Here is a 24,542-nt window from a genome sequence, read left to right on the forward strand (position 1 = left end):
TGTTTTTAATGTTGGCTGAAGAATAAATATTGACCAGGACAGCAGGGATAACTCCCCTGCTCTTCTCCAAAATGGTGCTACGGGATCTTATATCAATCCAAGCAGGGAAATGGTTCCTCAGTTTAATAGCTCATCCAAAAGGTGGTGCTTCTGACAGTATAGCAGTCCCTCAGTACCGCATTGGAGTATCATCCTGGATTTTTGTGCCTAAACTCTTGAACCCAGAACCTTGTGGTTCAAAGATAAGAGCACTCTTCACTGAGCAGACTGGTCAGAAAAGTGAAATCTCATGGGAAACAGAGGAAGGTGGCGAGTTGGATCCAAATTAGCTCAGCAACAGGAAACCAAGGGTCATGGTTGATGGATGTTTTTGCGAATGGAAAGCAGTTTCCACTGACATTCCACAGGGCTCAGTGTTGGGGCCCTTGCTGTTTGTTGAAAAATTAATGATTTGGATTTAAACATGGGAGGCATGATCAGGAAATTAGCGGATGACACAAAAATTGGCCATGTAGTTGATAGTGAAGAGGATAGCTGTTGTCTCCAGAATAATATCATGGCTTGGTTGAGTGGGTGGAAAAGTGGCAAATGGAATTCAATTTGGAAAAGTGTGAGGTAATGCATTTGGAAAGGGCAAACAAAGCAAGGGAATACTCAATGAATGGTAGGATATTAAGAGGGGTTGTGGAAGTGAGAGACCTTGGAGTACATGTCCACAGGTCTCTGAAGGTGGCAGGACAGGTGGATAAGGTGGTCAAGAAAGCATATAGAATGTTTTCCTTTATTGGACGAGGTATTGAATACAAAAGCAGGGATGTCATGATGGAACTGTATAAAATGCTGGTTAGGCCACAGCTGGAATTTTGTGTACAGTTCTGGTCACTACATTACAGGAAGGGCATAACTGCTCTGGAGAGAGTACAGAGAAGATTTACAAGAATGTTGCCATTGAATGTTGAAAATTGCAGCTATGAGGAAAGATGGGATAGGCTGGGGTTGTTTTCCTTAGAACAGAGGAGGATGAGGGGTGACCTAATTGAGGTGTACAAAATTAAGAGGGGCCTAGGTAAGGTAGACAGAAAGACTTGTTTCCCCTAGCTGAGGGGTCAATTACCAGGGGGCATAGAGTTAAGGTGATTGTTAGAAGGATAAGGGGGGATGTAAGGATAAACTTTTTCACCCAGAGGCCAGTGGGCATCTGGAATTCACTGCCTGAATTGGTGGTTGAGGTTAAAATGCTCAACTCATTTAAGAGGTACTGGGATCTGCACTTGAAGTGCTGTAACCTGCATGTGGCCAATATTAATGTGTTAACCAAGACAGCGTTGGCAGGTCATTTATCACAGTTGGTATCAGATCCAAATCTGATCCTGCCCTCCAACACTGAGTGGCAGCAACTGGATAACAGTCAAGAATGGGAACCATGGTCACTATAGCCCTGGGACATTCGGTCAACTACATTGACCTTAATGCAGACTTTAGCAGAATCTTGAAATTAAGCCTGAGACTTTCCTTGGTCTGTATGCCTACTCACTGGGCCTTTGAAGGAACCCATTGTTTCATATGCAGATATATATGGAGTAGCTTTCAAATATATGTTGGACAATTGATTTACAGTAATTTATTAAATTCCCTCATGGAGGTGTGACCTTTAACTAACTGTACAATGGTGCGACAAAGAAAAAGCAAGAAATAGCATATAGGAATAGCAAGGCTGCATAGGAAAGTGTAACTCGTGTGATTTTTATCAATGCCTTGTCCATGAGAATATTCATTTAAGGAAAATATTAACTGCTGCAATTTATGTAGTCAGTAGTTGGACAGGAACATTTTGTGATGAATTTAGGTTTAACATAATTAGCACCTACAGCACAGAAACAGGCCTAAGCCAGTGTATTTTCTTTTGTTTATTCTTTTGTGGGATGTGGGTGTCACTGGTAAGGCCAGCATTTGTTGCTGTTGCCCATTCCTAGTTGCCCTTGAACTGAATGGCTTGCCAGGCCATTGCAGAGGGCAGTTAAGAGTCAACCATATTGCTGTGGGTCTGGAGTCACATGTAGGGCAGCTGGTAAGGATGGCAGATTTCCTTCGCTAAAGGACATTATGAACTAGATGGGCTTTTAGGACAATCAATGATAGTTTCGTGGTTACTATTACTGAGACTGGCATTCCATTCCAAATTTTAATAATTGAATTTAAATTCCCACCAGATGATTTGAATCCATGTCCCCCAGATCATCAACCTGGGCTGCTGGATTACTGGTCCAGTGATATCACCACTACACCATAATTTACCCTTATACTTCCTACAAGCCTCTCACCCCTCTTCACCTCACCTATCAGAAAGGCTTCTATTCTTTTGTCACAGTTGTGCTTATCTAGTTTCCCTTTAAATGAATTCATGTTATTCACCTTAACTACTCTTTCTGGGGTAGCAAGGTCCACACTCTAACCACCGTCTGGGTAAAGACATTTCTCCTGAATTCCCTATTGGATTTATTGTTGACTGACTTATTTATAATCTCCAGTTTTGGTCTCCTCACAAGTGAAAATATCTTTTCTACGTCTACCCTATCACTTTCAAAATCTTAAAGACCTCTATCAGAGCACTTTGAACCAATATGCGGCACAAAATTGGAATGGAATGAAGCAGGATTCTCCTAACACACTTAGACCCATTTACAGCCCCAGAATTTCCACCCCCACAAATGCTTTTTTAAAAAAAGGAATGTTATTCAGGTTGTGTGAAATCATCTTCATTGCCAAGGTGCTTTTAAGTTGTTGCTTCAGTTTCAGGAGGGAAGAGTTATCTGCTCTTTCCTGTTTGCATTTGCTCCCAAGGGTGCTGATCACCATCTTGGGCTGGAACTGGTGAATTTGGCAGTAACCATGATAAAGTTGCTCTCCACTAGGGTTGTCAACGCATACGGAATGGCCAGACGTCTTCTGGAATCAGCATCAATCTCCCGGTGCCCAAAGAAAGCATTCCGGGAGATAAGAACGTGCCAGCCTTCATGTTTGCTGGATCCAGTCTGTGCATGTCCGTGATGATGTCATCATGCGCCGCAACATCAGTGGTGAAGGGAGCAGAGGGAGGAGGGGGAAGATCTCCTCTGTGTTTGTTTGGTCTGTGCCATATTCAATGCAGGTAGCTGACGCTGCACTTGCACATGCCTGGGGCCTGTCTCCTCAGTGCTTTTGTTACAGTTGATTTTCCAGGTAACTTTTCTTGGTGAATACATTGAACTTTATTTATAAGACAGCAGCTACACGTGTGCATCAAACTCTATAACTAAAGAAGAGCTCCCTCCTAGAGGTTCCCCGTGCTGCTAACTGATTGGTTTACACAAATCATGTGATCTTACAACACTGGATTATTCTTAAAGCTACAGCCTTTCGTTTTTCAAAACTATAATTACTACAGCTTTGTTTGCTGCTGGGAGGAAAAAGCTTCTGATTAGGAGGGATATTCCTCCAGACTCATTCATTGAGGCAATGGGGGGAGTGTTTTGCAAATAAAGCCGCAATGAGTAGCCAGCAACCACTCTGCTGAAACTAACCCCAGTGCTCTTTACTGAACAGAGTTTGTGATCCATCTTACGATGCACGGACTTGTTCCAGGGAGATGCCACCGGTTCGAAAGACTGTGGCCGAGCTCCGCTCTCAAGCATAAGGTCAGGGGGACTCACAGGTTTGAGAGGAATGTTTTTCCCCCAATGTCGAGCATCGTGATTTAATTGCATCTGTCCGTATGTGACCTCCTGGACATTTTTACACTCCACAGGGTTGAAACTTCACTGCTGTTTATTGGATTGAAATATCGGAAAGATTTGAAACATGATGCAGCTTGTTTTTTAAATAGCTTTCATGCCGTGCAGTTGGTTTTTCGCCATATCATTTTCAGGAGCTTTGCCCCAGGAGGAAAAATCAGTTTGAACCAACACTCGTATTCCCCAGTTTTTACTGTATTTTTGTTCTGGGTCGTGATGTCACTTCCTGAGACTTTCCATGATGTCACTTCTGCTGACATATATCCCGGAATATGTCAAGCCAGAGTTGGCAACCCTACTCTCCGCTGTCAGATAAGTCAACTATGAGTAATTTGAATCTCAGTCATCAGCAATGGAGCCTTATGTTTCTGTCAGCGAGTCTGGAGAGAAAGTGAGCATTTCTCTTCCAACAAGAGCACTGCGAGGAATACTCTCAATTGCATTTGCTTTCTTTTCTCCTTGTGTTCCTCTTTGCTGCTGAACAGGAACAGCAGAATTATGCACACTGAGTAAATTGATACTTAGAGCTAAGTGACAATGCTCAGCCTTCTTCAACTGTGATAAATCACGATTGTCAGTGGCAGGAAATTTGCAATCAGGGCTGATAAGCATATCAGATTGAAGATGATGGAATACTGAGTGGATGCAGAATGACCGAGGCAACACTGAACATTAAAAGCCTGCATTTAGATAAAGATCTTCACTTAAAAGAGATGGGTGCATTAGAATACGTAATGGGAATTCAGATTGGAAAGCCGTGGTTGAAAGGTTTTTTTTTCAGGGAGGTTTTACAGTAGGGAGAGAGAGAGAGAGAGGGTGGAATTTTCCCATCCCACCTGCAGTGGGTTTCGTGGCAGACGAGAGCGGAGAATCCAGCGGCACCAAAAAGTCGGAAATCCACTAGTGTAAAAGCAGCTCGCCATTCTCCTGACGCTGGGTTTATAGCGGTTCACTTCTCCTGCTCACTAGTGGCGTGAACCCCACTTACATTCATTAAAACGCCATGAAAGCTCCATGAAACAGGCACTTGCTGGAATCTTGTCACGCCTTCCAATCCTGCGTCACGCCAGTGGGAATTTACATTGGCCTCAAACCCCTTTGAAAAGGGGTAGCACAAGGCAGGCCTCAGTTCACTGGTAACTTCGAGGTGAGCGGAACATACATAGCCTGCCTGTCATAGCGCTGCACTGGTCTTGTTGTGATGGACACTGCTCTGCTGGGGCTGTAGGGTTGGTCTGCTCCTGCTCTTTGCCTACATTGTCATGAAGAACAGCACTGTGTTCATGCAGGCCCCCACTCTCAGAGACTAGTGCTTCAGCTGGGGGTGGGCGGTGATGCAAGGGTGGGGTTGATGAATACAAGGTGGGGCAATGGGCAGAGAAGTCTGTGGAATGGCAGACAGGGGAGGGATGAACACGAGGGGGGCATTTCTGGGGTCACCCTCTAACCTCTTGTTGTCGCAGGAGTGAGGAGGAGTCTGCTCAGAAAGAAAGGAGGACGACCCCCTTGTGCTGAAAGCCACTGAAAGCCAATGGCTTCATTATCTCTGTTAAAGGGCTACTCAGAACTCAGTGGCTTCATATCACATTCGCTGCAGTTCAAGAGTAACACATGGGAATATAGAATTTGGGAATGCAGGCAATAGTGAGGGAGACACAGCTGTATCATATATGTCATTCCATCAATGAAGACCTGTCATGTGCTTACCAGATTTGACACTCCTAATGTGCCAAAGGGCATCCACTCATTGCCCATAAGCAACTGACTGGGTGTTAATATGCCACAGAGATTGGATCATTCGTCTCACTGAAACTTTAGCATCCCACGAAGGGTTCAGGAAATTACATATCTGCGATGCCATCTTGGTCACCTCACTGTGTGCGCTAGTGTCTCAGGGACAAGGAAGCACAGGAAAAACTATCGACCATTATGTTTCCAAATGTGTCATCATCTGAACTTCACTTTCTTGCCCTTTGAATCACTGATGTCTTCAATGTTTCCTTTCAGAGAGAAGGAAAAAGCAGATATGGATCCAGGGCTCAGTACTGCCTTTGTTAGAGTCCTAATGCATTGGAGGAGGTGAAGGAGGGAGAGGTGACTCAGTGTGCAGCTCCAGCAGGAGGGACATGGTCAAGCGGAGCCACAACATGAACAGGAGGGTCAGGAGGACAGTCCCCGATAATGGGGGTGACTCTCCAGACCAAGGGTTCATCATACAAGAGACTCCTATTGACAAATGAGTGAGAGGCAATGCCGTGCATGTCTGCGCCTGTCCTGAGCTTTGATGCATCACACATACCACATTCTTCGTGAAGACCTGACGCCAGGTGGAGTTGGAGGGTATCCCCTGGCTGCAGCACTCAATTTCTTGGCCTCTGGTTCTCTGGTTTTTTTTCAACGATCCACAGGGAACCTGTGCATCATCTCTCAATCCGCAACACATCGATGCATAGAGGAGGTCACAGGTGCCCTTTACAGGCAGGCCCATCATTATGTCAGGCTTTTTCTGGATGAAGACAGCCGGGCTGCGAGATTCACCAGCTTCGCCACCATCTCAGGCTTCCCCAGAGTGCAGGGTGCAATAGACTGTACCCATGTGGCTGTATGGGCTCTGGGGCAGCAACCCCTAATGTTTATAAACCGCAAGGGCTATCATTGTACAACTGGTGTGTGATCACCAGAAGCAGTTGGATCCTACTGAGGAATCCATAAATGCACCCTAAGCAGTGGTCCTTAAGGAGACTGTTGGAGGCTAGCAGCTTTTGAGGAAACTGAGTTTTTAAAACAAGATGCTTTCTTTAATGTGGAGCCAGCAGGGCAGGGAGCACATTACAGTTGTGGGTTGTTGCTCAATCCCCTTTCCATTTCCCTTCCTCACCCCACCCACACCCCTTGACCAGCCTTAGGCCCTCAACTGGCATTCCAGCTGGTCAATCATGCTACACTGCAGAAACCAGTGAGCTAACCAGTTCTATTACTGATTAAAACCAGTTACCAGTGCACCTTGGTCCTCCCCTGCTTCATTAGGAATGCACTTGGACAATGGCCCTTATTTAAGGGAAATACAAATTTCTAGGCCTGACAACCGAAATCTGACATCTGGAGTACATCAGGCATCTGCTGGTGATGGCTACAAAGACCAAGGCTGAGAGGAGATTTGATAGAGGTGTTCAAAATCATGAAGGGTCTGGACAGAGAGGAGAGGGATCATCTGTTCCCATTAGCGAAGGATCAAGGACAAGAGGACATAGATTTAAAGTCTTTGGTAAAATAATCAGAGGCAGCATGAGGAAAAACATTTTTACGCAGTGAGTGGTTACAGTTTGGAACACACTGCCAGAGAGCGTGGTATAAGTGGATTGAATCAGAGCTTTTAAAAAGGAATTGGACAAGCAGACGAAAGGGAAAAGATTTGCAGGGCAATGGGTTAAGGACAGGGGAGTGGGTCTAGCTAAATTGCTCTTGCAGGGAGCTGGCAAGGACTTGGTGGGCCGAATGGCCTCCTTCTCTGCTGTAACCATTCTGTGATTCAATTCTGTGAAGATAAACAACATAGCACTTGGAAGGTTGGAACATTTGAGCATTTTTGTTATTCAACTAACTTTGGTTTGGATTTTTCTTTCAAAATTTGCAGTAATTTCATGCTGAGCTACTAGAACTGACTCAGTTAATAGTGTGAAATAACATAATTGAATCATTTGCTCTGGGGTATATATACATTTCCATATCTGTGACTCATAAAGACTGTAAATGATTTCTCATAAAACCAGAGTCTCAGGAAGTTAGTATCCGGACCACATATTGTCAGTGTTGTTGTTCATTCATGTTGATGTTTAGGAGCAGGGCACTGATACCAAGCAAATGGAAACATGAACAATTTTACTGATAACTTATTGAAATCTTGGTGTGCTGAGGCTGCACGGCCTATCATTTCGATCCTTAATATTTTTTTTATTTCTCGCTGGCAAGGCATTTATTACCCTTCTCCAATTGCCCTTGAGAGTCCCTGTTTTTGGAGAGAGGAGAGATACGAAAGGAGCTCTATACAGGGACAAGTAAATATCAAAATGTCCTCCATTTGCTTAACTGTCCATACCAAAATATTATTAATATTGTATCAATTAAATGAAAACCATTTGCCTATTATACTCACATCACTTTTACAATGTTAGCTCTATGCATGTGCCAAGCTATTGAGATGTATTATGTTCAGCAGCTGGGCTTCCAAGACAATCCAATATAAAATTGCTTTGTCTTGCACACTAAGTGGGATTTATCATCTAGCTGGGGACTTTCCATTGAGTATCTTTTGTGAAGTACACTTGCCTAAACACCTACATAATTGCTCCTCATCTGAAGGAACAAGTTCCCTGGACTGCGAAGCTCACACAAGGGCCAGCAGTGCTAATGACGTTTTCAATCTGCATGTTGGCAGATGGAAAGATATTACTACAAGAAGCAGAAGAAAGATTTGAAAGCTTCATTCATGTCACCCAGGTCACAGATAAGAATCAGCGATTCATGTAATAATCAGGTCTTAATCCTGTTCCGATGCACAGGCGGTGATGTCACCAAAACCGGATGACTAATGTGTTTTCAAGTCTGAGCAACCTATCTACAGGCTTTAGAAAGTTACTGTGTTTCACTTTGCGAGTTAAGCCATTTTAAAGTATAGAAGGGGTGAATTGCTATGGGAGAGCAGTGGTGGCTTCCAGGCCAACTCACCCACTACCTCAAGCAAAACCCACCCCCACCACTTCTCCCATCACTGAAATGGCCCTCCTTTCACTTAATCTCACTCTGCAACCCAAAGTTACCAAATACAATCATAATTAGAGAAGATCGCTAAGGAGTTGCTATTCTCAGCAACTTCAAAAATAAACCACCCGAATGAGTTTTGCATGGTGTGCCAGCCCTATTGCAAAGAAGGTGAAACACATTTTCATTGCCGTACCAGGTGATGCTGCTATGCTAAGGCTGAGACGGGTGCAACAGAATTTTATGAAAATGCCCCAGGTTTATCATTATTTTCGTAAGAGGAAGGAGGAAGTTTTCAGAACTATTAGTCAGAAAAATAAATTGGACAAAATCTGAGTCAGGATAAATTCATCAATACAGGGCACTCAGGTGAGCTGGAAAGCCTAAGCATTCAAAGATAAAGGGGCTAAAAATTCAATTAGGCCCATTAGTGCGTTCAAGGATTGTGATGCACAATTGCTCCATCCAAACTTTCTGCTGCCTGCTCATCTCAATGGTTGTGACATGAGGCCCAGCATAAGATGTGCTGCTGACTGGCTTCACGCTCAGCAGGGGGCCCAGGTGACTTGCCCCTCATAAAGAGGAGGTACATTCAGCAGCACCTGGTAGATCTGTTAGTTAAGGCCTTTGAGGGAAGCAGGAAGACTACCAGTGGAGCAACAGGCCAAAGAGAGGTTTCCAAGGTTCTCTGATCTGGCACTGGAGACTATGATCATGCAGGTCGAAAGAAGGAGAGAGGCCATGTGCTTGCAGAGGGCCTGGAGGCCGTCAAGGCTTACCCTGCCACGGGAATAGGAGTGGATGGTCAGGGAGGTAAATTCCAGGAGTCTGACCCTAAGGACCTGGCTACAGTGCCAAAAAAAGGTTCAATGATCTCACCTGAGTAATCATGGTCAGAAGGTCATTAGTCTTTGTAACTCTCTTCTACGGATGGTATTGGAGAATGGGTCATTGAATATATTCATATCTGAGTTAGACAGATTTTTGATTGTCAATGGAGTCAAGGGCTATGGGGGACAAGCAAAAAAGCGGCGTGAAGGCCTCAATCAGATCAGCCATGATCTTCTTGTGTGATGAAGGAGGCTGGATGGACTGGGGAAGCTCAGCAGGTCACCTAGTTTGGGCCTCATTTGGGGAAGGGGGATGCCTCCACCACCCCCCCACCCCGCAACCCTTCCTCCCATCTCCACCACGAAGCCACCAGCACCCAGCCTCCACTGCTATCTGTAGAAGAGAATTCCAAAGACTGACAGCCCTCTGAGAACAAATCCCTGCTCATTTCCAATTAAATGGGAGACCCCTTATCTTTAAATGTGTCCCCTAGTTCTAGATTCCCCCATAAGAAGAAACATCTTCTCAGCATCTACCCAGTCAAGCCCCTCAGATCTTACGTATTTCAATAAGATCACCTTTCATTCTGCTAAACTCCAATGAGTATAGGCCCAACATGCTCAACCTTTCCTCATAAGACAACCCTTTCATCCAAGGAGTCAGCCTAGTGAATCTTCTCTGAACTGTTTCCAAAACAACTACAGCTGGAATTTTCTGGCCTCTTTGACATCAGGAATCATGGCAGGCGGGCCACAATATGGCAAAAAGGCCAAAAATTGGTTTCATGCAGGTGTGAAATCACAGCAGGATCATCCGATGGTGTCCACCATGACAGAACGCCAATCCCGCTGGAGGTCAGAGTGAACCCACTCTGCATCCCGCTAATGGGGTAAGTAAGGCCCGACTGGAATCGTCCCCCCCATGACCAATTTACCATCACACCAGTAGGAAAACACACCGACCCAGCACACATCTAGACAAGTGTGATGTGCAGAAGCCGGGACTCACCGTTAGGGCCTTGCTCAGATCATGGACATCCGAGGAGAAGAAGATGCTGGAGCCCCACAGCTGCCGGACCCGGGAGGAACACGTGCATCGCCTGCTGGCTGGATTCTCATGGACATGGCTCCACCGCAAAGCAGCTCTCAGATGGTGGGAGGTCTCCATTGATGACTTGGGTCTGCTTTGGAACGTCACGGTCTTGGCCATGGGCTGCTACAGATGACTGGCGGGGGTGGGGGAAGAGGAAGATCCAGCTGTGAGTGGGAGAGGAAGGTCCAGATTTGACTGGGAAAGGAAGGTGCCGGGGGGGAATGAGATTGGGAGGGGGGGAGACGAAGGTGTCAGTGGGGTGAGGTTGGGGGGGGTGGAGGAGGGAGTACAGGAGGAGAAAGGAATAATGGGGGAGAATGCAACAACTGGGGAGGTAGGTGTAAGGGGGCAGGAAGGTGTAAGGGAAGGAACTCGGAGTGGGGAAGGAGTTTGGCCAAGGGAAGGACGTTGGGCTGAGGTAAGAGTTCGGGGGGAGGAAGGAGTTCGGTGGAGGAGGGGGGAGGTAGGAGTTTGTGGGGGAGGAAGAAGTTTGGGGGAGAAAGAAGTTCAGGAGGAGAAAGGAGTCTGGGGAGAGGAAGTAGTTCGGAAGGGGGAAGGAGTAAGGGCGGAGAAGGGAGTAAGGTGGGGGGGATGTCCATGTGCACAAGCAAGGGAGGGGTCTGTGGAGTCAATGACTGCCTCCTGGAGAGTGAACTGAGGGTGGACAGGTTAGGAGGGAATGGTGAGAATGACTGAGGACAGAGTGAGGCGGAAGGGTGGGAGGGTGAGGGTGCGCTGGTAGCGGTAGAAGGGGTGGGGACCCGAAGGCAGACATGGACCCTCGGAGTGGGAAGGAGGAGGTTGGGAGGTCAATGTGGATGGGGGTGGGGTTCTCAGGAACATAAGGAATGTGCACATTCACCTGGACATCCTGGAAAGGAAAGGTTCTGGTTGGTTGGTGACGGTGGGGAGGTGGAAGGTGATGCCAGGGGGTCAACAGTGATGGGGAAAAGGACACGGGTGACAGGGGGAGGAGAAAGGACAGGGGAGCTGAGCAAAAACGTGACAACTACCATTTTTCTCAAATCGAAAATGGGAGGAGCCTCATGTTGGATGGGAACAGGAGCTGAATGGGAGTGTGGTCAGTGGAGATGTAGATCAGCTCAGATGGACAACTGAAAGAGAATCCCAGCAGGCAGCATTGAGAATGCTCAGGACAGTGAGATGAGTGTGATGGAGGAAGACTCCGTGTGGAAGAGGCTTGCACGAGGCTCTGAAAGGCCCTGCCACACACACACACACACACTTCAGTGAAAGTGAACATCATTTCAGATTATAAAGTGATGAAATGTGTTCACCTGTGCAAACATTTGTGATCAGAAATTCTTAACTTTTCTAGGCCTATCACTTCTTCTAGGTGCTGCCCTGACATCCGCAGGAAGGGTGGAGACAGCCTGAGCAATGGTCGGCCCTGTTACCTCTGATTACTTTGGTGTGAGTCCTCTGGAGAGCCAAAGCCTTGAGGGCCCCAGTTTGCTCTGGCTGTCCTCCTGTGGGCCAGCTGCTCCCTCTGCAGTGACAGAGGGTGAGGTTGAGGGTGCCACAGGCAAAGGGGACTTAAAGTGAGAGACCAGCCTCCGATATTCCTGAATGGATGACTGCAGCTGCCGCTCCTCCTCCCTTCGGGTACCCGGGGGCCCCGGCCTGACTCCTTGAGGGGAAGGAACACCTGGAGGGACATTGAGGTGCCCTGTTTCCCTCTCACGTTGCCCCTGCAGGAACTCACACATGGCTCCAGCGATGGAGTGCATGCCCGCGCACATCTCCACATTCTGCTGGACCATGGTCTCTATGGCATCCACCATCTTTCCCATGGAGATGTCCATGCGCGCACATATGGGCAGCACTTCATCAGAGAGCAGGCGGACACACTCCTCCGACTCGTGTGCCTCTCTGCTGAGGGCTTCCAACATCTCTGCATGATGTTCGCCCGCCTTCTGCTGACTCTCCACGATGAGTTGGAAGGCCGAATCCAGAGGCTCATCATCCGCCTCGGACCTCACAGATGCCTCTTCCCCAGCAGCCCCCCGAGTGCTGGGGAGATTGGCCGAACCTGTCTGCTTATGCTGCGGACACGTGTCCATGCAGTGACCACCAGATTGTGAGCCTGAGCCTGCTCTAGATCTAGGTCCCACCGAGGTGTCTTAGTGCTTACCCACACCCTGCACCAGCGCAATGACCTGTCTTCCAGGCTGCTTATTTCCAGCTCTTCAATGGAAGAGGTGTCCTCTTGGCTGGAGGTGAGGACCTGGATGAAGCTGAGGGACTGGCTGGCTGAGGGTGTCAGTTGCTTGGCAGAGCTCCCTGTGAACTAAAGTCGAGATAATTAATGCATGGCAGCAGAGTCAAAAGCAGGAGAGGGAGCAGTTGAATTGAGAGAGGGATGATGTGGTGCAGGCTCCTCGTGTGGGTGTTCACCATCGATCTCACCGTCACCGCAGGCACGGTCCACGTCCTCACCAGTCAGCGCGATGGCACATTCCTCAAAGTGAGTGAGGGGCCAGTGTGGGCCACTCCACCCCTGGTCTGGGTCCTCTCCCTGCTGTTGTGAACCAGCTTCTCCTGCATGAAAACAGATGGAGAGAGTGTGAGCAGGACACACGACACTGCCTGGAATGTTTGTGTGGTGAGCGGAGCCATGGATGGGATGAGGATGTGGACTCTGGAGGATATGAGCCTGATGGAGATGTGAAGGTGTGTGTGGGAGTTGCTGGTGTTGCCCCTTGAGGTGTGAGATCCCTGTGGGTGTGTGATGGGTTTGTGAGTGTGTGAGTTGTGAGTGATGAGGTGGTTGGCTTACCCTGGTGGAATGGATGAGAGCATTCACCCTCTTCCTGCACTGGACGCCTGACCTCTCCTGTACTCCGGTGATGCTGACCGTCACTGCCACTGCCTCCTAGGCCGGATTAGTGACTCTGGTGGACCTCCTGCGGCCAGCGTGGGGATGGAGGACATCGCGAGGGCTTCCAATGCGCCCAGCAGGTGCCCCACAGGGGCATCACTAAATTTGGGGCCTGCCGTCTTCTTTGCTTTCGGGGCGGTCTGTCACCTGGAGCAGTCCTGGTCTGAAGACAAGAAGCAAGAGCGCTCTGATGTGCTTTAAATATGGCGGGGGAAGAGTTGAGGTCAGGGCATGGTGAGCAAATCCCAGCCCACCCACCAACCATCCAGAGTGTTTCCCGTGAATGCAGTATTAATGAGGTGGGACACGCAAGGAAGGGGATGAAATGGTGTGAAGAAACACCATTGCAGCTGGCGGGCAAAACATCTTTTCTCACACCCGCTACGGCACTTAGGACAAATCTGGGACTGTTCCACCCAGGATCCAGAGAATTCTGGAAGATTCCGACCAATGCATCCATTATTTCTGCAGCTGCTTCCTGCCATAAATTTAATATAATGATTATATCTTCCCAGAACCAGTTTAAACAACTGCCCCAGATTAGAGGTGGGTGGGATGGGGGTTGGAAATAAACTTAGAACTCACCAATTATCTATTTACCTAATGCCTCCAGGTTTCTGCTCTTGTGAATTACTGTCCCTATATTTTAACTTTCCCTATATTGACTGGGGATCACTTAGTGCTAGGGGTTTGGATGGGGCAGAATTTGTAAGGTGCATCCAGGAGGGCTTCCTGAGACAATATGTAGATAGGGAAGGGGCAATACTGGACCTGGTACTAGGGAATGAACCTGGCCAGGTGGTCAAATTTTCAGTAGGGGAGCATTTCGGGAAAAGTGACCATAATTCAGTAAGTTTCAAGGTACTTGTGGATAAAGATAACAGGAGTCCTGGGGTTAAGGTGCTTAATTGGGGAAAGGCTAATTATAACAATATTAGTCAGGAACTGAGGAATCTAGACTGGAGGCGGATGTTTGAGGGCAAATCAGCAACTGACATTTGGGGGGCTTTCAAACGTCAGTTGATAAGAATTCAGGACCGGCATGTTCCTGCTAGGATGAAGGATAAGCATGGCAAGTTTCAGGAACCTTGGGTAATGAAGGATATTGCGAGATTAGTCAAAGAGAAAAGGGAAGCATTCGTAAGGGCTAGAAGGCTGGGAACAGATGAAGCCCGTGGAGAATACAAAGGAAGTAGGAAGAAACTTAAGCAAGGAGTCAGGAGGGCTAAAAGGGGTCATGAAAAGTCACTGGCAACCAGGATTAAGGAAAATCCCAAGGCCTTTTATATATATGTAAAAAGCAAGAGGGTAGCCAGGGAAAGGGTAGGCCCACTCAGGGACAGAGGTGGGAATCTGTGTGTGGAGCCAGAAGAAATGGGAGAGATACTAAGTGAGTACTTCTCATCAGTGTTCACCAAAGAGAAGGACTTAGCGGTCGATTTGTCTAGGGAAGAGTGTGTAGAGAGCCTGAATCATGTTGAGATCAAAGAGAGGAGGTGTTAGGCATCTTGAAGAATATTAAGGTGGATAAGTCCCCAGGGCCAGATGGGATCTACCCCAGAATACTGAGGGAGGCAAGGGAGGAGATTGCTGGGGCCTTGACAGAAATCTTTGCATTCTCGCTGGCTACGGGTGAGGTCCCAGAGGACTGGAGAATGGCCAATGTTGTTCCATTGTTTAAGAAGGGTAGCAGGGATAATCCAGGAAATTACAGGCCAGTGAGCCTTACATCAGTGGTACGGAAATTATTGGAGAAGATTCTTCGTGACAGGATTTACTACCATTTGGAAGCATGTATTAGTGAGAGGCAGCATGGTTTTGTGAAGGGGAGGTCGTGTCTTACTAACTTGATCGAGTTTTTCGAGGAAGTGACAAAGATGATCGATGATGGAAGGGCAGTGGATGTTATATACATGGATTTCAGTAAGGCCTTTGACAAGGTCCCTCATGGCAGACTGGTACAGAAGATAAAGTCGCACAGGATCAGAGGGTAGCTGGCAAGATGGATACAGAATTAGCTTGGTCATAGAAGACAGAGGGTAGCAGTGGAAGGGTGCTTTTCTGAATGGAGAGCTGTGACTAGTGGAGTTCCGCAGGGATCAGTGCTGGGACCTTTGCTGTTTGTGGTATACATAAATGATTTGGAGGAAAATATAACTGGGCTAATTAGTAAGTTTGCAGACGACACTAAGGTTGGAGGAGTTGCAGATAGTGAAGAGGATTGTCAAAGGATACAACGGGATATAGATCGGTTGGAAACTTGGGTGGAGAAATGGCAGATGGAGCTTAATCCGGACAAATGCAAGATAATGCATTTTGGAAGGTCTAATACAGGCAGGAATTATACAATAAATGGCAGAACCCTTAAGTGCATCGACGGGCAGAGGGATCTGGGTGTACAGGTCCACAGGTCACTGAAAATGGCAATGCAGGTGGATAAGGTAGTCAGGAAGGCATATGGCATGCTTGCCTTCATTGGCAGGAGTATTGAGTATAAAAGCTGGGAAGTCATGCTGCAGCTGTATAGAACCTTGGTTAGGCCACACTTGGAATATTGCGTGCAATTCTGGTCGCCACATTACCTGAAGGATATGGAGGCGTTGGAGAGGGTGCAGAGGAGGTTTACCAGGATGCTGCCTGGTCTGGAGGTTATTAGCTATGAGGAGAGGTTGGAGAAACTCGGATTGTTCTCACTAGAGCGACGGAGATTGAGGGGTGACTTGATAGAAGTTTACAAAATTATGAGTGGCATAGACAGAGTAGATAGTCAGAAGCTTTTTCCCAGGGTGGAAGAGTCAATTACTAGGGGACATAGATTTAAGGTGAGAGGAGAAAACTATAGAGGAGATGTGCGGGACAAGTTTTTTACGCAGAGGGTAGTGAGTGTCTGGAATTCGCTGCCAGAGGAGGTGGTGGAAGCAGGTACGATAGTGGTGTTTAAGAGGCAGCTTGACAAATACATGAATAGGATGGGAATAGAGGGATACGGACCCCGGAAGTGCAAAATGTTTTAGTTTGACAGGCAATATGATCGGCGCAGGCTTGGAGGGCCGAAGGGCCTGTTCCTGTGCTGTACTTTTCTTTGTTCTTTGTTCTTTGTCTCCGGATCCCTCTCTTGGGCCATTCCTTTTTTGTAAAAGGCCAGAACAGCACTCCCTCCCTCACTGCACCAAATTCCCCTGCTTTCTACATTCCTGAATTTAAGCACGTGGTCTCAGACCTCTCCACCCCCTCGACCATTATCTGTTGTGAGCAGACGCTTAATGGTGACTTTCCAACTTGCGTGAGCTGTTTCGCAGAAGAGCCATGTCCATGAAAACCACTCAGCCTGCGATGGACCTTCCTCCAGTGCGCTGTTGCTTTTGGGCTCCAGCATCTTCTGCTCCTCGGGTGTCCACAATGTGAGCAAGGCCTTGGTGGTAAGGCCCGATTTCTGCACGTCACAGTTGTCAAGATATGTTCTGCACTGGGGTGTTTTTCTGCCGACGTGGGCGGACTATCAACTGGGGGGATGATTCTGGCGGGCTGGCCTTATAATGATATGCGAATGTATTACAATGAGGTTCCCGGCATCCGATGGTGGTAAACATGGCCCATCATCAACAGGCTGAGTGGACAATCGCGAACTGGCTTCACAATGTCGTGAAACTGATATTTGGCCTTCTCGCCATATTGTCCGCTCACTCCACCCAACACACCTGACACCAGCGGGCAAGGAAAATTCCACCCTTTGAGATTGGTTGGCTCTTATGAACCGGGGGGTGAAGGACAGAGAGACACTGGCCTGGATTTTCATACCCTAGGCAAGGGAAGGGGAAATTTCCTGGCTCACTGCACCCACCTTGATGGAAACTTCCTTGAATGGCGTAATCTTCATTCCGGGGGGAGAGGTGTGGGATAGAGTGGGGCCACCGGCTCCGAACACAGATCGGAGATGGCCACATTTAAGCTTGCTGAGGCGGACTGTTTAAAAATTCTACACCAAAGTCCTGGTGACAGGGGCTGCACACTCATGAGAACAAGATGGTGGGGGGCACAACAGACCTTCATGAGTTTGCATACATGCTCCGACAAACATTTTGGGTTCATCAAGCGGCCCAGGTGTGGAACTGTTGTTTGAGAGCACCAGTGATTTGCTCCACAGTGTTTCCGGTAGCAACATGGCTCTCATTGCACATGACAAAATTTCAGGGCTTGGGACCCAGGCCACTGAAGACACACCTGCCAATGGTGGGGTCAAAAAATGTTGGAGATGTGTAATAGTCCAGAATTGGAGGAGTGAAGGGATGTCAGAGGGTTGTGGGTCTGGCAGAAAATCACTGTTGAAAATTTTTACAAGTTATCCAAGAGAACAGTTGGTAACATTACTCAAAATTAACTATAATGTTTCACGTAAAAAAATGAGGATTAGGTGGCATAGTCAGTTAAATAAGCATTTTTACTTTGCGCCCTTATTGACGCTGCCCCTTTAATATCCACAATTCTAAATGTCCCCTAGCAAAGCATTTAAATATGAGAGAGAGTATAATATTTAAATTCATATAACGCCCCATTATGACAAAATCTCTCAAACTACTCCACAATACCAAATCACTTTTGGAGTTCAATTACTGTAGATAAATAAACAAACGTAACAATAATACTGCAGCATCGCCAACCTATAAACAGCACTGAAATAAATTACCCATTTATTTATTTTTAGAGGTGTTGTTTGATGGCAAAATGTTGTTTATGACAAGAAGATACCTTTCTGCTTTTCTGTGAACAAGCCTATGGATCCTTTTAATATGCACCCTGGACAGGCAGGCTGGAATCTCTGCCCAGAGGGTCCAATTTTGCTTGAGCAAGGTATCTTGCATAGCACACTAATTTTATTTGTTTAAAGCCAAGTTTAGGCTTTAAAACTTTTTGCCCACCAATTTACTGGGAGTGCGAGCTGATAACAGTGCAGCGAGGGCAACAGGGTATCTGGGAACTTGGCAAAGAGTGGGACAAACTGTGTACCTCCTGAACCAATGAGATTTAAGGATCAAGAGATAAACAGAGGAAGGAGTGAGAAGGAGGGCAAATTAAATGGGGTGCAATCAATGTCATATCAGGTGTAGAAAGAGAAATGTAAAAGGAAAGAGAAAGGAAGGAAAAATAAAAAAGGAAGTTAATATTTTTAAAAATGACAATTTTTAAATGATTCACATCCTGAAGGAAGGAGACTCTGTACATTTAATTGTTCACTTTCTTGGCAAGAGCGGTTGACTGGCCATCACACATTAACAAGTATTGCATCATTAAATAGACTACTTGTGCTGTTAGTTACTGGACTTAATTTTCTGCGATGAGTTTAATCGGTATTCACTATTCAAATGCAGTTTCATAAAACTCACAAGGGTGAGGTGCATTTTCATGAAGCTGATAGTAGAACGGTGCAAATCATTCAGCAAGTTGTGGTGATTTGCAATTCACAAGGTGTCTCTTCTTCGTCACAAGTTGCTAGCCAATTTGCACATTAATAACGATGCGTGTTGTCATGCTGTTACAAATGCAGCAAAATCTGGATCTCTAACAATCGAGTAATGCCTGGGTATTGTTTTAACAAACCTCCGTCTGAAAGTGGATGTCTCCACCAAACGAACACCAAGAACAAAAGAGCCCAAGATGGAAAACCAAGTAACTCAATGATATTAATCTTGACTCAGTTCAATCAAGTTTTGTTTCATAAACAATTGACACAACAGAGTACATCACATGGATACACACAGCAAACCAATGATTGGAGTTTGTGAGACATTTGAGTTTATAATTACTTCCATCAACAGAAGAAAGGAACAGACACCAGTTCTCATCAATCACTTTTTAAATGGATTTTCACACCAGTTGTTTAGTTGTTGTATTTGACGCAACATGAATTCAACTTTTCAACGTAGCAGATAATATATGTGATGGGTGAGAAGTCTTTTTACAATTCATAAATGTCTAATAGCTTTTCTGTCATTTATAAAGTCTGCATCTGAAGTCATTTGGAATGTGTTCACTTCCAATTCTCAACCCAACTATTCTTCAAAACACAAACAGCAACAAAATTCTAAAATGTATTATCCTATATTATTTTTTCTAAATTAAAAAGAAACTCCACAGGAAATAATGTAAATTTATGCCAAGCATTTTGTGCATTAATTACGTGCAGATTCTGATCCAGCTTAGTTCACTAGTAACGTACATTATGTACATTTTAAAAAATTTTGTTTGCTTTTTCGCAGCACATGAAAGGGTCAACATTTCTTAACCTCCCATGCCTATTTTTACAGACTGAAAGCAATTTTACAAAATGGATGTTAAATGTACAGTATGTTCTAATTTTCAGATTCACTTGCAAAGGGTGGGAAATAAAACTTTCAGGCAAATATAGCTTTTATAACTGTTTATTAATGAAGACATCTGAAATGTGTGAATTTATTTTAGTTTGGCAATGATGTGGAGCTACAAGTTCATTCAGTCCTCTGGAACCCAGAGAAGGCAAAGAGAAAGGAGGTAGGAGAGGGTTAGGCTGCCTCCACCTCTGCTGTGGATGTCCAGGGAGCACCAAGCTGTAGCGGCAGGGTTAGGAAAGTTAAGAAGAATCAGTTACACATCCTGGGCATGGGTTTTAATCACTTGTACATACTGTTCACTATTGTCAATAAACTCCCAAGAATGTCTCCCTGCCTATGGCTCCTTGTTCTGATGAGCAGTGTTCATGTCACTCAGATGTGAAACCTTTCTGCACAAGATAAAGGCAGGTGTCTCAGTCCAGGGTCTCTTCCCTGTGTCTGTGCAGCCTTCAGACCACAGTGATGGTCCCGCCTCACACTCCCTGGACACATTACTGTTGCCTGCACCTCGATGGTGCTGGTCATTGCTGTCAGAATGTAGTGGGCAGGCGTCACAGAGTTCAAAAATATAAAAACAAAAAACTGCGGATGCTGGAAATCCAAAACAAAAACAGAATTACCTGGAGAAACTCAGCAGGTCTGGCAGCTTGAAGGGTCATGAGGACTCGAAACGTCAACTCTTTTCTTCTCCGCCGATGCTGCCAGACCTGCTGAGTTTTTCCAGGTAATTCTGTTTTTGCCACAGAGTTCTCTTATTCTCTCTGTGTGCTCTCAGCAGCTTTAAGTTGGGGCTGGCCCCCATCTCTTCAGCATCTGTGACCAGTGATGCTGTGCTCCTGAAGGGCTCAGATGCTGAAGGTGGACAAAGGATCAGATGCTTCTAAAGTTTCATGGCTGTGTCTCTATGATATGACCCTGATCACAGAGCGCAAGCGAGCTGACCTCGGCCAGACAGGAGTCAGACATTCACAGAGACAATGTGAAGATCTATGGAGTGTCCTCACTGCATGTCATCATCATCCTCCTGCAATCGAGTGACTTTAAGGCCTTGACTGCATCTCCATGACAGGAGCATTCTCACAGAGGGTATTCGCGCTGCCATAAGCCAGACTGGAGTCAAATATTCACAAATGCAATGTGAGGATCTATGGTGTCACCTGACTGCATGTCCTCATCATCCTCCACAAATCTATCAGCTATGAGGGCCTCTCAAGCGTGCCTGCCTCATCTGGCCAGTGTCAGGGCCGTATCCCTGTCATTGTCCCCTCCGAGGACCCCCTCACTCTCATCCCCATCAGCTTCCACTTCAACTGAGGAGACCTCCAGCTCCCCCATCTCCTCCTCAGCCGCTCCTCTCCCCGTTGCAGCGCCAGGTTGTAAAGGGTACAGCAGACGATGATGATGTGTGACACCCTCTGTGGACTGTATTGCAGGCTCCACCAGACCAGCCCAGGCACCGGAACCTCATCTTCAGCATCCCGATGGTCTGCTCCACCAAGTTGTGAGCTGCAGCATGAGCCTCATTATACCATCGCTCTGCTGCAGTCTGAGGCTGCCACACGGGTGTCATCAGCCACGGCCTCTGTGGGTAGCCCTTGTCCCCGAGGAGCCAACCCTGCAGCTTCTGTGGACCCTGGAAGACTCCAGGGATCTGTGACTGACTGAGGATGTAGGAGTCGTGGACACTCCCTGGAAACCGTGCACAGACCTGCAGGATGGGTTTGTGGTGGGCACACACTAGCTGAATATTCAGCGAATGGAATCCCTTTCGGTTGTCATTGTTGACCGCTTGTTGTGACTGTGATCTGAGGGCCACCTGAGTGCAGTCGATGGAACCCTGCACCTGTGAGAAACCCAAGATCTAAGCAAACCCAATCACTCTTGCATCCTGGCTGTCCTGGTCCCGGTCCGAAATGCACAAAGTTGTGTGCCCTCGAGAAGATGGCATCCTTGACCTCATGGATGCATTTGTGGGTGGGGACTTGAGAGATCCCACAGAGGTCACCTGTGGAGCCCTGAAAGGAGCCAGTGGCATAGAAATTGAGCACAACGGTGACCTTCCTGGTCACTGGCAGTGGATACCCTCCATGTCCCCATGGCGCCAAATCCTGCAGCAGCTGGCAGATGTGACCAACCAGTTCCCTGGACATGCGCAGTCTTAGGCAACACTGGTTCTCGGTCATTTACAGGAATGAAAGGCAGAGTCTATAGGCCCTTGGGTGTCGCTTGCCTTCTTCTTCCTGAGGTTGCTGCTCCTGCCTCTGCTCAGCCAGAAGCCTCAGTTGCTCTCCATGGTCTTCGCTCTCTGTAGGCCATCAGGCATACAGCAAGTTCACCAGGCGTCATGATCCTGATGTACTCCTCCTGCAGGATGAAAGAGAGACACGTGGTTAGCTTGGGTGTACTAAGAACCTGTCTTGGTTAATCCTGAAGGCCCCTTAACACATCCCGGAGAGTGCTGGCCACCACTTGGATGGCCAGAGATTAGTGCGCTGCATGGCTGCCCGAAACCCCACCCACCTCCGCCCCACTCCACCTGACCGATTGGCAGCAGCTTTGCCCACTGGACTGCAGGCTGTGCTCTCAGCTCAGGCACAGGCATTCTCCTAACCCGCACTGCAAGGCTGCACTGTTAGCTTGAACCATGGGGGAGACTGGTCCAAACCGGGATGATGACATTGCCTCCAGCAGTGACTGCTCCATGGCCAGATTTAGCGAGGAGATTGTACAACATGCCCAGTCATCCAACTGTCCTGCAGTCCACTAAAATGCTCATTACTTTGCAATCTGTGCCGGGTTGGGGGTGGGGGCTGAAAAGCTCTGGAGCACTTGGTGGCTCTTTGATGCCTCTGCGTTGCTTGAGTGGGCAGATAAGCTGGAAGCCCGACTCCAATCATATCCATGTGGCTGCACCTGAACTGTCTCAGCTGCAGAGGAACAGTCACTTTTTACAAGTTTCCCTAATGCGTGGCCACTTCCCTCGCCCACCCTAACCCCAACCCCCAACGTTTGTGTGCTGTATTCAATAGCAGGCCTGTGCCCCCCACCCCGCCACAAGTCCCCTCAATGGCAGGGCTTCCCTTAACCCCAATCCCCCAGTGCCCCACAATCTTGAAGTAACAGGCGACCCTAGTGAGCGCTGCACAATGTTACTGTGCACTCACCTCCGAGTTCCCCTCAAAGTGCAGCCCACCAAACGCACGTCACCCGTGTGCTGTTGTGAAACACATTGGCGTGTTTTCCTGCTGGTGTGGATGGACGATCCAGCGGCCGTGGTAGGGGGGTCGATTCTGGCAGGCGGGCCTGGTAATGATATGCTGGCATATTAGAATGGGGCTCCTGATGTCTGATGGTGGGAAACATGACCCGCCATTGGCGGGCTGAGCAGGCATGAACTGGTTTCACACCGTCGTCAAACCGATCGCGCCATATTGTCCGCTCATACCACTGAACACGCCCAACGCCGACAGGCATGGAAAATCTGCCCTAAATCACCCAAGTTACATTCCTCATCTCTTCTCAGTGACATGGTCAAAAACAGAAAGTCATCGTGACTAGGAGAAGGGGAGGTGAAATGAGTAAATCCTCGTTCTCATCACTAAATGAGACAGTGATGCATCACACCAACCTTGCTTACATCATTACAACAGAATATATAGTCATATTGCTGTTTTGGGGATTGTGGGGTGCAAACTATTTTTATTCCTTTATGGGATGTTGGTGCTGCTGGCAAGACCAGCATTTGCTGCACATCCCTAACTGCCCTTGGCTTGTTAGGCCATTTCAAAGAGCAGTTAAGAAACAACCACATTACTATATCGCACATCGGTCAAACCAGGTAAGGATGGCAGATTTCCTCCCTTAAAAGTCATCAGTGAAAAGGATGGATTTTTACGATAATTGATGATAGTTTCATGGTCACCATTATAGCTTTCATTTCCGGATTTATTAATTGAATTTAAATTCCAGTTGTTGCTGTGGTGGGATTTGAACCCAGGTCCCCAGAGCTTTAGCCTGGGCCTCTGGGTTACTAGTCCAGTGACAAATCGGCTGCCACGTTTCCTACATTAAGTGATTATGCTTCAAAAGTACTTCAATGGCTACAAAATGCTTTGGGATGTGCTGAGGATGCATAAGACACTATATAAATGTGGATCTTATTATAATATTACTAAATTGCTTTACATAAATATTAGCATATCAATGCTTATTGCATTTCTGTTAATTTGCACCGTCCATTGTCTTAATCCTTTCCACATCCCCCTTAACATAGCAGAGAAAGGAATTTCATATAGATTTTTTAAGCACTTGTACACTAATATTCACAGTGTAATATCAAAACCTGGCTTTTTAATATGATCCCACTTGTGTACAAGTGGATTTGTAGAACACGTCCTAAATCAATCAAAGCTTGTTCTGATGAGATATGTGTTAAAACAAAGATCCAAAGACCTCTTGGATTATCACTTCGCAATTCACTTAATTAACACTTCCAACAAATGTAAAGAGCAGGTACAATCTAATCTATTTCTCATTGAGCAGTAATACCATCACAGATAATAATGTGTGAAAGAAAAGCTGATTTAGCTTTAAGGTTGTGATTTGTGGCTTCCGAACTGCTCACAGTCGTGCTGTGGTTTTGCGCTTCTCTTGCACTTATGACCATCCTGCATGCCACCTCGATCACTGTTCACAGTATTCTGGGTAGAAACAGATGGGATGGAACTGGTGTTGTTAATCTCATCTGCTCACTACTTTCCTGAAAGTGAGATCTCAGCATCTCAGTGGGGACTTTTAACAGTAAATTTAAATTGAGAAGAATCC

Source organism: Cetorhinus maximus, chromosome 20, assembly GCF_964194155.1.
Source record: "Cetorhinus maximus chromosome 20, sCetMax3.hap1.1, whole genome shotgun sequence".
Lineage (NCBI taxonomy): Eukaryota > Metazoa > Chordata > Chondrichthyes > Lamniformes > Cetorhinidae > Cetorhinus > Cetorhinus maximus.